General features: G+C 39.3%; 1 protein-coding gene across 26 annotated transcripts in view; it reads left to right on the forward strand.

Annotated features, from left to right (window-relative positions):
• Positions 1-16,159, forward strand: part of LOC129769127 (potassium channel subfamily T member 2) — a 569,383-nt gene that overhangs the window by 109,810 nt on the left and 443,414 nt on the right. For 6 of the 26 annotated variants that reach the window (XM_055771177.1, XM_055771178.1, XM_055771179.1 and 3 more), the window contains exon 1: positions 15,178-15,836. The exons of the other annotated variants lie outside the window; for them this stretch is intronic. The gene's annotated coding sequence lies outside the window, so the exon portion shown is untranslated. Of the gene's footprint in view, positions 1-15,177; positions 15,837-16,159 lie in introns of those variants that run through there. 26 annotated transcript variants of the gene reach the window in all.

Consider the following 16,159-nt stretch of genomic DNA (forward strand, 5'->3'; position numbering starts at 1 on the left):
GTTTTCGAGTTATGCAGAAGTTTGTCTTTCATTTATATGGCAGCTCCTCCTTAGAGAGGGGGTGGAGTGTCTAACCACCGTAAAAATTCATTTTCACCCTAAAACCTCCACATGCCAAATTTGGTTTCATTTGCATGATTGATTCTCGAGTTATGCAGAAATTTGTGTTTCATTTGTATGGCAGCGCCCCCTTAGAGAGGGGCGATCAGAAATTGAACCTAATACCTATGTCAGTACCAGCCTTTAATTTACAAAGGAAATCCCGCTTTACTGGATACCCGACAACGATCTGTTAATCGTTTTTGAGACCAGACAGCCGAGCAAACCTAAGCCTAACTCTAGCCGATACTTCAGGCCCTTCATTCAACCTGGGGTATAATCGCGTCAATCTGAATCTGCAATGAGATCTGCCACAACACAGAAAGATCTCGTCAATCATCTGTTAAAAAGATAAATTTACAAGTATTACGGTTGAGCCCTAGTTTGTTCGCAATTTCCACTTTCAATCCCTTAGATTGATATGATTTTCTTAAAAACAGAACCATTATTTTTAGCCAATGCTCAATTTTAAGCTTCTCTATGCCGTTTCACGTGCACGATGCTCAAACTGTTGTAGACTACTCGAAATGTATGAAAAAAATAAATAAATTAAAAACGAGTACAAACAAATAAAATACTACCATCAACATATTCCAATGATAAAAAAGACAAAAGCACAAAAAAAAATAATCCGTCATCTTCGTCATCTTACATACTAACATTGATTATACCCAGGTCAAAAATATAAATCATGCTTCAAAAACTCTTTACAAATACTCATTGGGTAAGGTATTATACAGTCGATATCCCTTATTGTATTGCTTGTATTGTATTATATCGATGCATGTCTCTTCCATACATTATAGTGTATCGTAGATAATTCGGCGTCATATTATTCGTCATTTTGTATATAAACGTGAGCGTGCAATATTTAATACGCTGACTGACTGACATCCATTGTAGGCATTCTAGCATGAATCTCCGTGAAATTCATCGATCACATCTCAATATCAGGCGCATAGTCTTGTTTTGCAACATTTGCATTATTTGCATCTGTCTCTTATTTGCAAGAAATAGCACCGATGCACAATAATCAAAATGTGGAGCGATCAGCGCTTTGTAGATCGTTATTTTGCTTTCAAAAGTCAAGAAACGATTCATTCTACAAAGCACTCCATATTTTTGAGCTGCCTTCTTTATAGTATAATTAATGTTCTCTTCAAAAAGCAGCGTTTCGTCTAGAATAACGCCAAGATATTTGATTGATGATACTCTTTCTACGGGTTGCCCATCTATACTTATACTTAGACTGTCACTATCAAGACTGCGTGTCGATACTACCATGTATTTCGTTTTACTTATATTTAATTTCAACTTTTTCCATTTTAATCAGTCATCTAAGTTTTGTAGTTCAAGATTCATTTTTCTGTAACAGTCTTGCAATGTATCTGCCACAACAAATATCGCTGTGTCGTCAGCGAACAAATTCACGTCGCTGTCATTTAACACCTGTTTGATGTCATTGATATAAAGCAAAAAAAGTAACGGCCCCAGAACACTTCCTTGAGGCACACCCAGATTCACTGATCCCGCCGATGATTTACTGTCCCTATAAATAGCGATTTGTGTTCGCCCGCTTAAGTAGCTTTCAAATCACGTCAATACAGGTCCAGTTACATCATAACTGGAAAGCAGATTTGTCAATTTACACCGGTCTACTGTCTCGAAGGCCCTTTTCAAATCAATAAATACCGTCAAAATAACATTCTTCTCCTTTATAGCCTGTTTCCATTTTAGAAGCAACAAATTAAGAGCCGTTTCAAAAAAGTGGTTTTTCCTAAATCCAGACTGTTCATCTACCAGTATTTCATTTTCCGTTGTATGTTCCAACAGTTGTTCTTTGACAACGATTTCTAGGATTTCTTCGTACATTGGTAACATATTAACTGGTCTACGGTCTTCTGGTTTGGTTGATTTCGGATTTTTTGGAATCGGTATGACAACGGATTTCTTCCAACCATGTGGGCTTTCACCACGAATCATCGACTTATATACTATATCTAGTAGATTCTCTTTGATTAAATCAAATGCATCTACTAATAGCGTTTTATTGATATCATCAACACCCGCACAGTTTCTTAAATCCATCACAACCTTCCTCAGTGTTTCCATACTGATGGTTCTAAAGCATCACCATTGTGAAGACAAACTAGGAAAAGCAAGATTGAGTCGATTTGTAGGAGGCACAATACCATTGTGGATTTCCTCCACACTTGACGTGAAAAATTTGTTCTATTTTTCTGCTGTTATGAAATTACTTTCTGTATTACCGTCAAATTCAATGTCGATATCTTTACTTCCGCCTGGATTACACAAATCTTTTATTATTTTCCACAGCTTCTTTGGATCATGTTGTTGAATTAATTTATTTTTGGAATTCTTTAGTTCACGTATTTCTCCATACTTTGTACAGGTCCCAATATTCAATACTGTTTGAACGTTTAGCTATTATTAGGTAATGATCCCGTTTTCTTCTGATGGAAGCTAGCGTAGTGGTATACCAGGCTTTGTCTCCGCTCTGTCTTTGTGCTGGAATGCCCGATCCTCAAGGGGTAATATCTTTTTCATTGAAGAGCAAAGTGCTTCCTCAAGATTTTTTTGCAGAATCATGAAGAGAGGATTGTTCTCCAGTCGGCATTATTTTGTTTACGTTTCGAATAATTATTCCAGTAAGTTATTCCAGCAAGTTATAGATCATACCAATTGTTTCATGATCCGAGATTTTGCTGTCATGAAGAATCTCGATAACACCATCGTCAAAATTAGTAAAAACTAAATCAATAGTCGTCGAAGTTGTTCTTGTTATTCTGGTGTGATCATTAAATCTCTGTCTGAGTCCAGCGGCTTGGGTGATTGCCTTCAATTCATGAGATTTCTTACGTTCGGCCCAATCAATATTAAAATCACCAGTAATGATTATTCTTTTTTGTTCATGAATTTGTATGTGTTGCAGCCACAAATCTTTCAGAAATTCTAGAAAGTCCTTATCGCTACTACTAGGCGAATGGTATATGCCAGCGTATATCCCAGCCATTTTGCATCATCTGACTTCTACAGCTAGAAACCAATTGTCCCCGTATGTATCATTATAGATTTCTTTAAATTTCATAAGGTTCGAAATGTTCATAGATACACCTCGAGTATGTACAGACCTCGACAAGCAATTTACCATTGAATACCCAGCACCATTGAATTCATTTAGATCGGTTGACACCGTCCAGTGTGTTTCAACCAATATTAGTATTTTTGGTTTTTTTTGTTGGATACCAAGATTTCAATTTCGTCGAAATGTGTGCGTAATCCTGCCACATTCAGGTAAAATATATCATATTTTCGATATGCTCCTTTCTTGGATGGCTAGATGGAGAAATCCACATGCCCCTTTTTCCCTCGTAGTTACGAAAGAACATAGGGCAGTTAGTACTCCAAGCAAAATGCTCTGTATCTATGTCTAATCTTCGCTCATTTTTAATTTTGGTGCAATTGGAACATTGAATTTCTTCGGATTTACAATCTTTGAATTGATTTGATTTGCTCTGATTTGCAATCGACAATTTTATGGCCATATTCGCAACACTTGAAACATCTAAGAACCATCAACCCATCAACTACCCGACATTTTTCGAAACCACAAAATACTGATTGGGCTTCCATAATTTTATTATATGTATCACCATCGACTTCTATAATTGCACTGTATCTATTGTATTTCATAGCGTTATTACAGTAAATTTTTCTCACTTGAAAATGCTTATTTTTAGCAACAAAGGGTTTTGCTTCATCAAAGTTATTTTTAAATAATTTTCATTTAATTCCTCGCTAAATCCGATAATTTTAATGGTCGGTTTCAGTGCTTGTAATATTTTAACCTCGTAGTCCTGACCCAACTTTTTTTTTAAATTATCCTTCAATAACTCTATTGAGTTTTTATCCATAGCAGAGACAACAACAGCGCCACTTTTTTCCGTTTCGCAGGCCATTTATATTTAATCCCTTGGGATTAACATTTTCTTTCAAAACTTGTCTTGTAACATCTGACTATTGCATTGTTTTTAGCTTAATGATTAAATTTTTTTCCGTGGTCAAAATTTTGTTTTTTGTACTAGTTTTTTATCAGCTACACTCTCATTTGTTGTTTTCCTAGCATCTTTCAAAAACGCAGCAAAACTCAATGGAGTTGTATTTTCATTTTGATTTGTTGGCTCGTCGCGTCGGCGCTTTTTCGAATTTGAACGCAGAATGTACCGCTGAGGTGTTTCCTCTGCATCTGCGTTAATATCAATATTGTTTTTCAATAGATTACCAATACCGTCCGTACTGCCTCTTTGACTTTGAGCTCAAAGTTGTTGGCCAAGTCAACTAAACCTTTCAGCTCATTGATATTACTCAAAATTTTACTGACGGAGTCATCAAAGTGATTATTCCCGAAACCATTCTCATGTAACAAGTATCAAGTATCACAAACAAAAACGGCATTTTTTTATTTTTCTCAAAACATCCATATTTTGCCGCACCGCGCTTCGTAAGCATATAATTTGTATTGTTTTATGACACCGTAGCACTCTATCGCTTCTGTGTTCCGATCTTCTATCTTTTCACAGCAGCGGCTACACATATCAACCACACCCATATCAATACATTCAATTGTATCCGCGTGTGCACCGGCCATCGGTCGGGCCGTGGGAGGCAAATGAAGATAAAAAAAACAACACAAGCGCGTGCTGGTAGAAAGTGCTGGGAGAACACACTATTTTTTTTATCCCTTTTGTTTATTTAAGGCTCATTAGCATTTTAGCTGTAACAGAGCCGAATTTTAATCGTGTACATGTCACATATTTATCATATCTATAATTAGCACATTACACAGTTGCCATTTTTCGGCGTTAGAGTATTCCCTTCTATACCATTGCAATGGTACACATTTACACAGTAGCCATTTAGGCATAAGAGTTTTCTATCTGTTCTTCCATTATCCAGTTAAGACTGGACAGCGGAGACAGTCGTTGATCCATTGTTGAGTTATTTATAGAACAACAGCCCGATGTTTCTTGCAGAGCAGAGCAGTTGTATGGATGAATCGATCTTATTTCAACCGTGGATCGATCTCCATCGCTGATGATTGTTGCGTGGACGTAGTTATTCTGTAACAACACAAAGATGGTCAATGGGGGCCCTGAGTTTTGAACTCACGATCGATCGCTTACTAAGCGAACGCGCAACCAATGTGGCTACGGAGACCCCCAAGAACACACTATGTATCAGCAGCAAATTAAATCAAGAGTGAGGTATTCAAGCTGCTTTCAACACTACCACTACTACAGTGATAAGTGATGTGATTTTCTTGAATACCAATTAACACATCAATTTGATCGCAATTTACAAGTACAAAATAAACATCAAAACTTATCCTTTTTGCGCCAAACACATAGATGTAATCCACTAGTGCTAACCACCGCGATAAAATCGAGTAACAACACTTTGTTTGCACAAATTTTACCACTGATTTCGCACAAGTAAAAACAACAACCGTTTAAACCGTGTCACTCTACTGTCTTTGTCTTGTGAAATAGTAACCATTTAAGAAAAGTAACATGAATCATTTGTACCAAGATTCAATCAAATCGAAGAGGGTCGTGTCAAAATTTTCTGTTTTTCGGCTGATTTGGGGTGGAATTGCTCCATAATATTTTAGACTTTATTCAATAATGAAAATATCAACGTAAAAAATCAGATATCTGCCCAGGTCGGTATCAGATTTTCATACGAAAGTTCCTCATATGCAAGTTGTGACTTCGGAAGTACTTTCGACAAGATCATAGAGTTTTCAACAAACCATCTGGCGCTTGGCTGATAGGAAAACGAACTGTTATAAATTGGTGTTGATTTAGACAAAAGTAACTACGGCCCCTATTGCAGGAAACGAGACCAGCAGACGAGCGCTCGTCTCGTTTGTTTTCATATTCCAGAAGCCGAGCTCGACTAAAAACAGACGAGTAGCTCGTCTGGTTCGACGACCGTTTGGCCGCGCTCGTCAATGAATCAGTCGAATCGTCTAGTTTGTTTGATGTGTTTGGTCACCTTGTTGATTGAAAGCATCGGTATTCTTCTGCTCCGCCTTTATCTTCAAAAAAGGTTTCACGGCTAAACTAGTATTGCATAAGCAATGTATGTTTTCAACTGCAACCATAAAATTCAATTCAGTAATTGCAAGATTTTACAGATTTTCAAATGGGCCTCTTCCAAACAAAACAACCAAATGTAAACATTGAACTCATATCCAGGGATGCTAGATGACTGTTTTGAATATATTAACACGGCACGAAAAGGGTCTTCACATATTGAACGAAAATGAGTAATTCAAAACAACTGCTTTATTGGAAATACATATATATATATAGATTTAAAACTTTTCTTGATAAATCGTTGATTAGGTGAACAAATATTGCTCCCAATAAATTCATAATAACAAAACGTCTGAGTGATGAAACCATATGCTCGAGGAAAAATATAAATGAAACCAAAGATATATGAAACTTATTCCTTTTTGTTATGTTTTTTAATATTTTGGCACTGAGAAAAGAGTATAGATTGATCAATTTTAAAATTGTTTGTTGTTTTTCTCAAAACAAAAACTATAGAAACCATGGTTTTGAAGTTCGTGTTAGGGAAACACATTCCGATTTCCAGAAACGCAAGCGAGTACAAAAGTACTCGCTGCTTGCATCTTTTTTGCAATGCCGATTTCCTCAGGCTCCATGGCTTTGGAATCTGTATAAGGGAAACATTCCAATTTGCAAAAACGCAAGCGAGTACAAAAGTACCCACAGCTTGCATCAATTTTGAAATGCCGATATCCTCAGGCTGCATGGTTTTGAGATCTGTATTAGGGAAATATTCCAATTTCCAGATACGCAAGCGAGTACAAAAGTACCCGCTGCTTGCATCTATTTTGCAATGCTGACTTTCCCTGGCTCCATGGTTTTGAAGTCTGTGTTAGGGAACCATCCATCCATTCCAGCGATCGTACCTCAATCGTTGCGCAATCATAACTAAGTGGATTTCCGAGCAGCACTCGCTTATATATCGATTGGTGTGATTTCAATAGCCTGTTTTGAAAGCAATTTTAGAGCTATTGAAACAAGCTTTTGGATCATAAAGTAACAAGCATATAACGCGTAGACATTTTATCTTTCGAATGAAGTATTTATCATATCATTTCGTTCAGTTGTTTAGGAACTATGATCACACGAAATCTCGTTCTTCGGCGTAACGCTTTAGTTTTCGAAACTTTGACCTTACACCCCAGTATAGAAATGAAAGACGTAGTCCTACGTCAAAACATGTCATCATGTCATCATAATCAGTGATGTCATCTGACATCACTGATTATACCGAGAAAAACTGACTGAAGTCTCTCCAGTCTACCAAATAAAACATTTCAATGAAACTCGTGTACTGGAATGGGATATTTTACTCGTTTCGACAGTGACTGAAGCCGAGACGAGACGAGATGAATTGCTCGTCTGGTTTTCTGGAATAGGGCCCTATTACTTGGTTCAATGCAGCAGTTCCTGTCGTTACATTTCACTACTTGCAAAAGGAATATACGCACGTGATGAGCAAACCACTGAATATGTTACTTTTTCGGCATCATCGATGTTTGGAGTTTGCCAAATCAATATATTCGACTTTGACGGGATTACTAGGTTACTTCAAATAACAGCTAACGATTCTCCTGCATACTCGAAATATTTCGTTTCCATTTTCCAGTTCCAGTTTTCATCCAAGTGAGATCCCTCACGATCATGAGGAAGTGTTGAACCTGTTAACTCCGACGAAAGAGGAGCCATCCGACATTCAACTTGTTTGAAAGCACTGGGTCCTGGAGCATTTGTAGCAACGATTATTGTATTAAGACTCAATTAATTGAAATGATAAATCGTAAATATCTATGATATTTTTATAATGAGGGATCTCCTCTAGTCCTCCATCCGCAATAAATTATCCTTTTGCTGGCTTGATTATTCTTCGATGCCTAATAAATTCGAATTCAGGCAGCACGCACACCCTTTTAAAATCGAGAAAATGCCATGAGAGAATGCGTTCGATGAACAATACCTTCCTGAGCGAACTGCAACATACATTGGCTCACTGTGTTTGCGCCGAAATAGGGTTTTGAACATCCCAAGTAAACGAGATCCACACCAGACATTGTAATAGCTAATGCGGGCGCTACACGATTCGTCCAACGTTTCGAATGTTGGACTCAAACATTTGACTCGATGAATCGACAAATGTTGTGACGAATGTGCTGCTACACGGTGAAGTGAATGTTCGATTCAATGCAATCGGTCCAAACAATCGGCGAGTATTCGAATCGAATGTTTCTTGTTTTGATTTCACGTCAAAAACGTTCGAAAAATGGGTGACGATGCAATTATTGAAATTGCGGCCGCAGCAATTATATTGATATCGGGCTGTAAATTGAAAATGCTCGAAGAAAATGGTGGATGTTATCATTAAATAAAAGCAGAGAAAGGTGAGTTGAAGAAATAGTTTGTTTAAAATCCTAATAAGAATATACTAAAAATTTTAGGTACAACGGATCGGATATGCTGATGGATTTATTGAAAGAACCATCAGGAAAATTTGAAAACTTCTGCAGAATGTCAGCTGAAGATTTTGAATATTTGAGGAACATAATTGGACCGGAAATAACAAGACAAGACACCAATATGAGACTTGCTATTCCGATAAAAGTCCACCTAGCGGTTACGTTACGATTTTTAGCAACCGGTGATACTTTTACCAGCCTCGGATATCTTTTTAAGTTATCTCACCAGTCTATAAGGTGCAGTTTCATAATAAAAACTTACTCCTTCTAGAGTAGAACCAGATTAACTGGAAACAGAGGGTATTGAAGAAGGATGTTGTACAGAAGAAACATTACTGGTAAAGGGTGTGTCACATCAAATTGCATCACGGAAAAAACGCTGTAGAAATTCGCCCAGTAGACCGATCCTTTTGAAAATTTTAGACAGTAAAATAAAAACTATTAAACAACTTTTGGCATTTTCTTTTTATTCATACTTCGAGCCCAAGCCCGTATGCTCGCACCTTCCTCTTTACCCCGTCCATAAGGTTCTGTACAACGTCAGGTTGTAGTTTTTTTTGAACAGAAATCCATTTTCTCTTGAAGTCCGCCTCCGATTTGACAACTTTTGGGTTCTTCCGGAGGGCCTGCTTCATAATCGCCCAATATTTCTCTATTGGGCGAAGCTCCGGCGCGTTGGGCGGGTTCATTTCCTTTGGCACGAAGGTGACCCCGTTGGCTTCGTACCACTCCAACACGTCCTTTGAATAGTGGCACGAAGCGAGATCCGGCCAGAAGATGGTCGGGCCCTTGTGCTGCTTCAATAGTGGTAGTAAGCGCTTCTGTAGGCACTCCTTAAGGTAAACCTGCCCGTTTACCGTGCCGGTCATCACAAAGGGGGCGCTCCGCTTTTCGCAAGAGCAGATCGCTTGCCACACCATGTACTTTTTGGCAAACTTGGATAGTTTGCCAAAAAGAATCTCCTTCGAATTGCGAATCTCCTCCGGAACGCTAAATTTGTCCTCTGCGGAGAAGAACAACAGCTGACGAAAGTCCGCTTTGACATAGGTTTCGTCTTCCATTACCAGACAATGCGGCTTCGTCAGCATTTCGGTGTACAGCTTCCGGGCTCGCGTCTTCCCCACCATGTTTTGCCTTTCGTCGCGGTTAGGAGCCTTCTGAACCTTGTATGTACGCAGGCCCTCCCGCTGCTTGTTCCGCTGAACGAATGAACTTGACAAATTCAGCTTATTGGCGACATCCCGGACCGAACTTCTCGGATCACGTCTAAACTTGCTTAACTACGTGCTTGTGATCTTTTTCACTGACGGAGTATCCATTTTTGCCGTTCTTCACCTTCCGGTCGATGGTTAGGTTCTCGAAGTATCGTTTTAGTACTCTGCTGACCGTGGATTGAACGATTCCCAGCATCTTACCGATGTCCCGATGTGACAACTCCGGATTCTCGAAATGAGTGCACAGGATTAATTCACGACGCTCTTTTTCGTTCGACGACATTTTTCCAAATTTACGAAAAATTGATAGTGAAGCATGGCCAACGTGATCTATACACTCTTATCTGATTATGATTATATGACACACCCTTTAGAAATGAAGGAATGCGAAGGCGGAACATTTATTGCATCAAGTTCATTGATTTCTGCCTCAAATATCAGATTATCGATCTGGTTTTGTAAAATGAGCTGTGATCTCTTGGATAGTCTCCTGAGTTTTTCCGCCAACAGCTGCCCGTATAAAGCAGGTGCATCTTGTAACGGCATTGTTCGTGATTTGTTGGCAACAAGAGTGTTCAATGCAACGCTTGCCTGTTTTAAATGCTCATCGATTTGGCTGTGCTGATTCGCGCCTCCTCTTCCATTTCTCTTCATATTTTCTTGTGGCAATGCAGAGAGTGTAGCACTTCGCTTTCTTCTCTGGCCTCCCAAGATAAGATCCTGCTGAAGTGGTTCGTTATGTTCGATATCGGTATCCTGTACTTGTTCCTGGTTCTCATTGATTATTATTTCCTCTTCATATTGAATGATGTCATCTTCTGTTAATTCTTCATTTGTGGGTTCCTGTGAAATTAAATTATAGTTCATTTATTATGTGTTTAAAGCATATTTTAATATATAATTTCATTGTTTTCAGTTACCGCGATCAGAACGTGAATGGATAAAAATAGAGGAAGGATTCAATCAGCGATGGAACTTCCCTCATTGTTTTGGAGCAATAGACGGAAAACACGTATTATTCCAAGCTCCATTCAATAGCGGATCTTCATTTTATAATTATAAAAAAACATTCAGCATTATACTCTTGGGACTGGTTGATGCAGACTACTGTTTCACATTTATTGATGTCGGGGCTCAAGGAAGAATGAACGATGCCGGAGTCTTTGCATACACAGCACTTTACCGTAAAATTATGCGAAACGAACTTTTATTCCCACCAAGCAAACCACTGCCAGGACGACAAATGAATGTTCTATATGTTTTGGTTGGTGATGACGCATTTCCTCTCAGTACATCAATATTGAAACCATACTCTGGGAATCATGCCAAACGTAGCATTGAAAGAACTTTTAATTACCGCATTTGTCGCGCCCGCAGGATCGTAGAAAATGTATTCGGCATTTTAACATCAGTATTTCGAGTTTTCCGAACACCAATGCTGCTACAACCTGAAAAAACTGCATTGGTATGCAAGACATGCTCACTACTGCATAACTTCTTACGACGAAGCGAAACATCTAAATTTATACTCCAAACGGGAGTTTGGATTATGAAGAAGATGGACATTTTAGACCTGGGACATGGCGTCGAGACACGAGTAATACATCGATTATTCCAATTCCCAACATGCCCAGAAGGCCTTCACTACAAGCAAAAGAAATACGAAAAGAATTTGCTGAATATTTCAAATCCTGCGGAGCAGTTGAATGGCAAGACTATGTTTAGTAAATGTACATCAAATCATTGTTTATTATAATGTTTCAAATAAAATTACCTCTGAACTCAACGATGGATTTTTTTGTGTTGTGGCCTTAATGAAACGATCTATTGCAAACCATGACGGTACATAGACATCCTTTGCACCGGATCCGGACGAAGACGATAAACGAACTTTTCTCGACAAAGCTCTATACGTAGCCATCAGCGATTCCTTTTTTTTTCCTTAATGCTTCCACAGTGATATTGACTGTTATGTTATTCGCAATATTTTGCCAAGCATCGAACATTCGGTTCCGATTCTTAAGCTATTTGTGTCTAGGATCCCAAAGGACCGGATGCATTTCGTACAATTGAATGAATTCCATTATCAATTCGCTGCTCCAATCCATATTTAGTCGTATAATGTTGTGGGAAGATAAGATGTATTGTGCCTGACGGAATCCCGTAATCCTAAAATAAATATTTTATATAACTATGGCGTTCTTATTTCTTTTCAAATAACTCAACTGTTGAGAATTGATTCCATAGCTCTTACACCTTCAACCTGTAAACAAACATATCTGTCAAAGATACACTCGGACGAATTATGTAGCAGTGTACCGAATGCCATCGAGTGTCGAATCGAGCGAATGACAAAAATCCTTTGACTCGTGCCACTCGCGTTGGAAGGTAATCCATAACGAACGGATTACCATCCAACGCGAATGTTCGACGCTCGACATTGGAGGTTCGTAGCTCGTTAGTCGACTAAACGATGCGTCGAATCATCGAGCGTTCAGCATTCGGGGGTGTTCGTAGCATCGTGTAGCGCCGGCATAACACAGCGATCAGGATCGCTCCGGAGAGTATTATCAGTGATTGCTTCGTTTCGCACTTTCACTAGAGACAGACTAGAACAGCAGAATGATAGATTGTAGATAGATTGTAGAGCCAGAACAGAATGGAGACAGAGCAGAAAGCAGAAATATACGGCCGATAACTGTATGTCGTGACTGTGTTTTAAATTCAAATCTGTTTTTTTGACGTAGGATTACGTCTTTCGGGAACATATTGGAGTACAAATTGAAAATCGAAAATCGAGCACATCGTGAAAATTGTCCAGTTTCAAACGCTTATTGCTCAGTCATTTCATGATGGATTGATGAAATTTTTGCGTCAATCGATTTCGGCACTCCATAACAATTTTTTATATTAAAAAAAAATAATATATGTCATGAAAATAACTATCGAACAATTGAAAAATCTCAACCCCTATCCTAACGGAACTACCCACTTCTGATTGGTCGAAATTGACGACACATGCGGCGGTTCCCTAACAGAGACATCAGAACCAAGCTACCAGGGGGAAATCGGCATTGTAAATAGATGAAAGTAGAGGGTGTTTTAGCTCCCACCGAAATGTGTTCCCTAACAGAAACATTAAAACCGAGCTACCAGGGGGAAATCGGCGTTGCAAATACATGAAAGTAGGGGGAACTTTTGTTTCCACCGAAAAGTGTTCCCTAACAGAGATATCTAAATCGACATTGCAAATATATGCAAGTCGGGAGTAATTTTATAGTGCAAGTAAGGTGAGTGATACGATTAATTCTAGCAAACACAATTTAAATTTGGAACTTTAATGTTAGTTGCTTCGTGAAATTTCATATCAATGACCGATCGTGTATTGTGAAAAATTTAGCACGAGTGTAAGTGTAACATTGTATATGGTAGCAGTTGCGTTAAAAATAACTTGATATACTCGTATGAAACGATTTGTTCCAATTTCCATAATTAAAACACCAAGGTGTATTCCCGCTCGAGAACGGGTCGTTAGGTTTGAGCTGTCTGTGTTGTTGTGTTCAACTTCACCCAAAGAAAGTTTATACGGCGAGAAAAATTGGAAAAGTAAAGAAATATTAGAAAAAGTGATTTCTCATAAGCTCTACATATAGTATTAGGTGTTGTTAGTCCAATCAAAATTCGAATTGGGTTGAATAAACACTCAGAAAGTAAAAATTATAAAAGAAAATTACCTTTTCCATTTCAAATATGTTTTCTGTATATTAAACTAACATGTTTAACTGATGAGAAAAATTGATAATTGTGTTCGGTATTGGTAATTATCTTATATTAAATTGGTGAGTTTTTTTTTCTTTATTTCATCCATACACATAACACAGGAGGCTCGTCTAGGGTCACAGAGGACGGTTTTCATCATATCTTGTTCCACTTCGACATATTTTATCTGATACGCACCATCCAACGACTGTTTACCATCCTTCTGTCATCATCACTCGATAAACACTGGTGGAGTGAACAAACAATACCCAACAACCAAACAAAACGGCCCTTTTCAGGAGGCTACTAAATCATTATCAAAGAGTTTAACGATGAAATTCTTCAAACATATCCAAAATCAACAAATAGCCTAACGGAATCCTACGTCAACTATGCAGTCGTGTCTCGGACTCAACTTTCAGTAACTTTTGTTAAGCATCCGAAAATACGATCGATCCAGCCATCCGACCTCAAAGCTTGCCGGTTTTCGGCCAAACTGCTATCCGTTCCATCACTAATATAAACCACATTTTTGGTGGTTAACGGGGAATAGAAAGATATTTCTTCAGTGTGTCGGATTCGAAGAGGCATTCATTCGAAGCAACGATTTTTAATTCATAACATTCTGACCACCCGAATCCCATCTTCCCAAAGGCAATATAGAATGGAACGCACTTTACTCGGACCCAAGTGAATCAATACTAATTAATCCCAAGCCTTTACGATGACAGAAACGTCCCTTGGCCACTTCATGAATTATTGAGCAGCGGCATTGTTCTGTGGATTTTCAAGCCGTGTCGTTCATTCGTTGGAAAGAGAATGAGACAAAAAATCAATAATAGTTACCTTTTACGTACTGCCTGTATATACAAAACATTCCACGACCGTCACAGTAACGGACACCGACAGCTTTTTCTCAAACTGTCCTACAGATTACTGCGCCAGATGAAAAGCTTCCTTCCGCTTACAACAGCTGTAGCAACAGCAGCATCAGCTGTAAGCTTCTCTTGGTGCTTCAAGTAATGATGGCCAACGACCTGTTCCAAATGTCTTCCCCTTGTGCTAGTCTTGCTGAGGCAGCGGTGGGTGAGCTTTCGCTCTACCTCTCCTAGCTGCTTCGACAGAGATGAACGACCAGAGGACTGTTTGTCGTCTCGTTTCTCCCAAATCGATGCAACTCTCCGATCTCGCACTATCGCATTGAACCGTCGGAAAATCAGCTGTGGGAAAACAACAAACTGAACATGGCGGGAATCGACGCCGTCAGTTCTCCCGTGCTCCCCGGAAAGTGTAACTTTTCTCATTTTCTCTTGGTTCCGTTTCGAGTTTTTCGCTCCCGAACGCGACACGATGGTTAACTTTCGCCCGAGATTCGATAGGAAGCTGCCCTCCCATCCACACGGCAAAACAGGAGTGGGGAGGGGAGATGTTTTGGAATCCGGAGTTTCCCACTGGCGACCATCACCTGCTGAGTTCAGTTGTAATCTTCACGCGGCCGCGTATGCAAGTTGCTTTCCACAGCGCGCGCACTCACGTGTCTCTCACAATCACAATCGAGTTCTGGAGTTTGTACTTGCCGTTGTCGTCGTCACTTTCGTACGTCTCTCGTCTCCGTGGATCCCGAGTGTGTGGAATATCCGTTCTGTTCCTGTGCCTGTCTTTTTTTTCGTTATTGTTGGTTCCTCTTTCCGCCGCCGTGCGCTTCGTACCCCAGATCCTAACCGCTTACCTCGATTCACCGAAGGATGCTGCGGTGAAGAGCAACAACAGCATCATCATCGCCATCGTCATCGTCATCACTATCATCAATTTACAGCGGCCGTGTTTTCGGAAACCGGTGGTTATTAATTATTGGAAAATATCGATCGTTCGAAGAAGGCAGTGGAAGTGATGCAGCCCCTCCTAACATCTGTAGAATAATGTATAACACCACCCGTGGTTAACGTATCGATACTGTGTCAATAAGTAGATTTTAATGTGAAACAATACTCTAGAAGTAGCCGTTAGCCGTCACCACTGTAAACAGTTGTACTCTACGTAACATCGCTTTGGACCAGAGCTTTAAACAGTAAAATAATCAACCGTTGGATGGATAGATAACAACGCCCCGCTTTTAACGGATACACGCTATTAATCTTATGATAGACCAGGTGACTCCTTTATTTCACTCCAAATAATTATCGTCGCAATTAACTTCGCGTTGGGTGGGTGGTTTTGGTGGTTCGAATTCGCTGACCACTGGCCGCCGAACGGAACATCAGTGTTGCCAACGACCGACACACCTGTGTCCATATAACCTGTGCACAATGAGAATATTTACCACGAAATCGATACAATAAATCATTCCAGATGCGGCCATACCACACTTGACCTGAACCTTTCCTATCTTCACCTCTTTCCAACCGCCCCACCCCCACCAACATACAGTTTACGTAAACATTAAGCCGTCATGAATTAATTCTCGTCGAATGGG

Source organism: Toxorhynchites rutilus, chromosome 2, assembly GCF_029784135.1.
Source record: "Toxorhynchites rutilus septentrionalis strain SRP chromosome 2, ASM2978413v1, whole genome shotgun sequence".
Classification (NCBI taxonomy): domain Eukaryota; kingdom Metazoa; phylum Arthropoda; class Insecta; order Diptera; family Culicidae; genus Toxorhynchites; species Toxorhynchites rutilus.